Source organism: Nomascus leucogenys, chromosome 12, assembly GCF_006542625.1.
Source record: "Nomascus leucogenys isolate Asia chromosome 12, Asia_NLE_v1, whole genome shotgun sequence".
NCBI classification, from domain to species: Eukaryota; Metazoa; Chordata; class Mammalia; order Primates; family Hylobatidae; genus Nomascus; species Nomascus leucogenys.
In genome coordinates, this window is record NC_044392.1 from 1,794,065 (window position 1) to 1,800,110 (window position 6,046).

Here is a 6,046-nt window from a genome sequence, read left to right on the forward strand (position 1 = left end):
GAAGCCATGGGTATATGGGATCTCTACCCATTTTCCTGTTCGCTCACAATAATTGCAGATATCCTGGAGAATGTTAGGATCGAGAGACCCGTAAGTGGGTCATTTGCTTTGGTTGTCTAGGGGATATGTGGGCCAGTTTGCTATTTGGGGTCTACAGTGGCCTTAGGGGCTTGAGGCGAGGCGAGGGGTCTCTTGCCTGCCTAGAGAGGGTAGACCCTGGAGGGGAAGACTTACCGAGACGAGGCCGGTGTTGGGCGAACAGCTTGGCAAACAGGAGAATGAGCGAAGACCGGCCGGGGTCTGGACTGAGCCCGAAAGGGATCGGGGTCCCACCGAGGGGGGTGGGGAGTCCCGATCTGAGTCACGGCACCAATGAAAGGGGCCGGGCGGAGACCAAACTACACCGGTCACGGTCAAGAGATCTTTATTGGAGGTATCGAGCGGCACCACGCAAGGAGAAGGAAGAGAAGAGAGAGAGGGCTGCTGGTGTGCTGGGTTTTATATCCCTTCGGCCTACGTGGATTGGGCTAGGGGCGGGCCCAAGGGAAGGCGGGAGATGCTTCTTTCTGATTGGCCCTCCTTTGGCGGGTTCAGACAGTGCCGGTCAAGGAGGGGAGAAGAATCCGGAACCGGCCCCATCTTAAGGTACGGCACCATTTTAAGGTACCCCATGTTACCTAACAGCGATGGCTCACGCCTGTAATCCCAATTTGGGAGGCCAAGGTGGGCGGATCACGAGGTCAGGAGATCAAGACCATTCTGGCTAACATGGTGAAACCCCATCTCTACTAAAAATACAAAAAAAAAATTAGCCAGGCGTGGGGGCAGGTGCTTGTAGTCCAAGCTACAAGGGAGGCTGAGGCAGGAGAATGGTGTGAACCCAGGAGGCGGAGCTTGCAGTGAGCCGAGATCACGCCACTGCACTCCACACTGGGCGACAGAGCGAGACTCCATCTCAAAAAAAAAAAAAAAAATCATACCACTATTGTTACCCATAATACATAGATAAGGACCAAGGTCATCAGTAGAGCAAGGATTAGGAATCAAGACTTGTGACTTAAGATTCCTTTTTTTTTTTTTTTGGAGGTAAGGTCTCACTCTCACCCAGGCTGGAGTGCAGTGGCGTCATCATGGCTCACTGCAGCCTAGACTTCCTGGCCTCAGGTGATTCTCCCACCTCAGCTGCCCAAGTTGGGACTACAGGCCTGTGCTACCATCCCTGGTTATTTTTCTGTATTTTTAGTAGAGGTGGGGTTTCAGCATGTTGCCCAGGCTGGTCTCAAATTCCTAGGCTCAAGTGATCCACCTGTGTTGGCCTCCCAAGCCTGACTTGAGATTCTTAAACTCTTGAGATTTGTGCAAGAAGCTGACCTGCAGTCTCTGCCTAAGAGATTTAAGTAGCCCTAAAACGCTTAATCCATTGATCATTAAGTAGTCAATGACCATCTATCATGTGATCTGGGGGCTTGCTTTCTATTCAGAGACAAAACTAGCAAACATTCGACAATTATAAAATTGACTAAGCTGGCAAATCTTTAAAACTAACTAGACAGGTGCAATTCAGAGAAGACCACTGATGGCCGAAATGGTTGGCAAGGTTTCTTGGTGACAGGCTTTGACGTGGAATTTATTTATTTATTTATTTATTTATTTATTTATTTATTTATTTTGAGACAGAGCCTTGCTCTGTCACCCAGGCTGGAGTGCAGTGGCACAATCTTGGCTGACTACAACCTCTGCCTCCCGGGTTCAAGCAATTCTCTGCCTCAGCTTCCTGAGTAGTTGGAATTACAGGCGCCCAACACCACGCCCGGCTAATTTTTGTATTTTTAGTAGAGACGGGTTTCACCATCTTGGCCAGGCTGGTCTTGAACTCCTGACCTCGTGATCCACCTGCCTCGGCCTCCCAAAGTTTTGGGATCACGGACGTGAGCCACCGCGCCCGGCCTGATGTGGACTTTAAAGCAGAACTTGCAGGATGTTTGCCCCTCATTGTGATGACCATCGTGTTTTGTTTTGTTTTTTCCAAACGATTGGGAGCTTTGACATAAAAATCCCAATTTTTGAGGTGTCATGAGAAACTACAACCCCCAGCTTGTATTCCCACTACCGACAAGGGCTATCACTGAGGCAGCTGACCTCTCAGACACGATAAGCCCTGGGCTCAACACATAGCCAATCCCATTACCCACCTGGCTCCTTAGGCAGTGGGTTTGTTTCCCTTACTTTAGGAGGAAGGATAAAGGCAGCCCAGAAAGGAGAATTGGACAGAGAAGTGAAGATGAGTGGGTATGTCATGAGGTGAGATAATGTCGAGACATTTATAACTAGAACAGAGTTTTCATGTAAGGATAAGGTTCAGTCCCCATTTAAATCAATTAGCTCTGCAGTGGGGGAGAATCTGCTCCCTAGGCCAAAACACCTATTTGAAATTAGCAGAATAATCTGGTGACAGCCAGTGCAACCATTTCAATAAATAAACCAAAAATAAACTGTGCATTGCTGCTGATGGACTAAAGATGCCAATTTTCTATATAAAGGGTGACACACTCAATTTCCTTCTATTCATTACATTTTGGCATATTTAAAAACTAACACACATTTTTCTTTCTTTTTTTTTTTTTTTTTTTTTTTGAGACGGAGTTTTGCTCTTGTTGCCCAGGCTGGAGTGCAATAGCGTGATCTCTGCTCACTGCAACCTCTGCCTCCCAGGTTCAAGCAATTCCCCTGCCTCAGCCTCCCAAGTAGCTGGGACTACAGGCATGTGTCACCATGTCTGGCTAATTCTGTATTTCTTAGTAGAGACGGGGTTTCTCCATGTTGGTCAGGCTGGTCTGGAACTCCTGACCTGAGGTGATCCGCCCACCTCAGCCTCCCAAAGTGCTAGGATTAGAGGCATGAGCCACTGTGCCCGGCCAAAACCACATATTAAAATTTGAAATCGACATTAAAATATAATAGATTATAAGTTTATCATAAATTATAAATATAATGTGTATTGCATAATTACATCTCACTTGTTTTTACTTAACTCCATTATGTAGTGCTGGTAGTAAGCAATATTGAGGCGGAATAGGGTCTGGAGGCGGGGAACCTAAGGCAGATTTGTGCTGACTTCCTGGAACTGAATCAAGAGGATCAGACTGTGTACTCCCTTTGGCTCCCCAGTCTTCATTCAGAACTTTACTTCAGCCTCTGATTGGTCACCTCCTACAACCAATCAGACTGGTCGTGGGCCACTCCTTAATTTACATACAGTATAACCAAGTAACCAATGGGAAACCTCTAGAGGGTATTTAAACCCCAGAAAATCCTGTAACCAGCGCTCTTGAGCCCCTTGCTTGAGCCTGCTCACACTCTGTGGAGTGTACTTTTTGTTTCAATAAATGTGTGCTTTCATTGCTTCATTTTTTTTGCTTTGTTTGTGCATTTTGTCCAATTACTTGTTCAAAACGCCAAGAACCTGTCAACTCATAGTCAAGACCTTTCACCGGTAACAATATGGTTGCCTCACATGCTTTTTGTCCTAGGCAGGTCTGTGCCTCACTTGTTTTTGTTTTGTTTGAGACAAGGTTTTACTCCTGTTGCCCAGGCTGGAGTGCAGTGGCGCGATCTCGGCTCACTGCAACCTCTGCCTCTGGGGTTCAAGAGATTCTCCTGCCTCAGCCTCCCAAGTAGCTGGGACTACCGCTGCATGCCACCACATGTGGCTAATTTTTATATTTTTTGTAGAAACAGGGTTTCACCATGTTGCCCAGGCTGGTCTCAAACTCCTGGGCTCAAGTGATCCACCCACCTCGGCCTCCCAAAGTGCTAGGATTACAGGCATGAGCCACTGTGCCCAGCTCTATTTGGTTTTAATATATTCCAACTCTCACCCTCTTCTTACTTTGGATTTGGCCTTCATTGCCTTCATGGTCTTCCATTGTTCATTTTCACAATTAAGCCCCAGTTAGCCCATGATATGCAAAGGTTCTGTGGAAAAAAGAGCCCCATCTCAGCCTGGCAATCAATCCTAATAAAAGGTAAAAGGATTCTGAGGGATGTGTTTGGCTTGGAGAGTAACAATTCAAATTTGTAAAATGTGCCTGAGTACAAAGAAGGTTAAAAAGCACTACCCAGTGTTCCTGCTATATATTCATTTGAAGAGCTGCTTTTCAAACCACAGGCTCTTGGCCTATTCATTAATCCTATTTTCTTTTTCTCTTTTGACTCGGAGTCTCACTCTGTCACCTAGGCTGCAGTTCAGGGGCACAATCTCAGCTCACTGCAACCTCCACCTCCTGGGTTCAAGCGATTCTCATTGCCTCAGGCTTTCAAGTAGCTGGGATTACGGGTGCCTGCCACCAAGCCAGGCTAATATTTTGTATTTTTAGTAGAGATAGGGTTTCACTATGTTGGCCAGGCTGGGCTTGAACTCCTGACCTCAGGTGATCCGCCTGCCTCAGCCTCCCAAAGTGCTGGGATTACAGGTGTGAGCCACTGTGCCTGGCTTTCATTAACCCTATTTTCTGTTAAATACCCATAGAAAAATAATTGCTAATCCGTTCCTTTTAGTTCAAGTTCACCATACTATGATGATATTTAGCACCACCCAGTGGCAATTTTTTTCTTATGTTCTTGGGAATAAATAGCAACTTTGCAAACTCTTGATCCCAAAAGAGAATACCTCAATCAATAGAAACAAGAAAAAAGTTGCAAATCGAACTAAATTTCATTTTTAAAAAGTCATGTACTTTAAGAGTTCAGATCATTTTAAGTTGTTTTACTGGCCTCCTGTCTCCTTAAAGACAAATAGCTAGGCCTGGTGCAGTGGTTCACACCTGTAATCCCAGTACTTTGGGAGGCCAAGGTGGATCACTTGAGCCCGGGATTTCAAGACCAGTTCAAGACAACATAACGAGACCCCATCTCTACAAAAAAATTTAAAAATTAGCCAGGTATGGTGGTGCATTCCTGTAGTTCCAGCTATTTGGGAGGTTGAGTTGGAAGGACTGCTCGAGCCCAGGAGTTCGAGGCCACAGTAAGCTATGATTCCACCACTGCATTCCAGCCTAGGGGACAGAGCAAGATCCTGTCTCGAAAAAAGGGACAAATAGCTTAGGTAGTTAAACAACAACAACAGTAAAGACATTTTTCAAAAATTCTCCTTTTATTCTCTAGTTATAAACATATACTCACTTTCAAATAAAATTCTGTATTAGAAGGAAAGGTCTCTTTGTAAGGCATAGTATTGACTTTTTCTTATGAGAAAACAGGAAATATCATCAGTGCTTTTAAAAAAGTGAAAGCATGAGAGAAAAATCAGGGCTCTATCTAGAGAAGTCTAATTGTTTCTCTACAAAAACCAACTGGAATATAGGATAGCTCTGTCCTATAGCAACCTAAAACACAACCTCCCTTGATGTACATATAGAAAATCTATGTCTTGTGGCCGGGCATGGTAGCTCATGCCTGTAATCTCAGTACTTTGGGAGGCCAAGGTGGGCAGATCACAAGGTCAGGAGATCAAGACCATCCTAGCTAACATGGTGAAACCCCATCTCTACTAAAAATACAAAAATTAGCTGGGCATGGTGGCGGGTGTCTGTAGTCCCAGCTACTTGGGAGGCTGAGGCAGGAGAATGGCGTGAACCCGGGAGGCGGAGCTTGCAGTGAGCTGAGATTGCGCCACTGCGCTTCAGCCTGGGCTACACAGCGAGACTCCGTCTCAAAAAAAAAAAAAAAAGAAAAGAAAGAAAATATATGTCTTAACCAACTTGGAAGAAAAACAAAATTCTGTGCGTGGAAATATATTTTTTCAAGTTATTCTTTTTTCAACCTGGATTCAGCCACAGGTTGCTGCTGACATCAGTGCTCCTCGCTGGGGTGAGGCTGGAGGGCTTGCATTGCACTGGAAGGGCATGAGGCACCTACTGCCACAGCAGAGAATCAAAGGACCATAACTGGCCCTTGGGGGTTGAAGAATTCTTAAAGTCTGAATATTTGGGGAACACAGACCAAGGCTGTGCCCTGATTTTCCCTTTCTGAAAGTCACACTTTAACT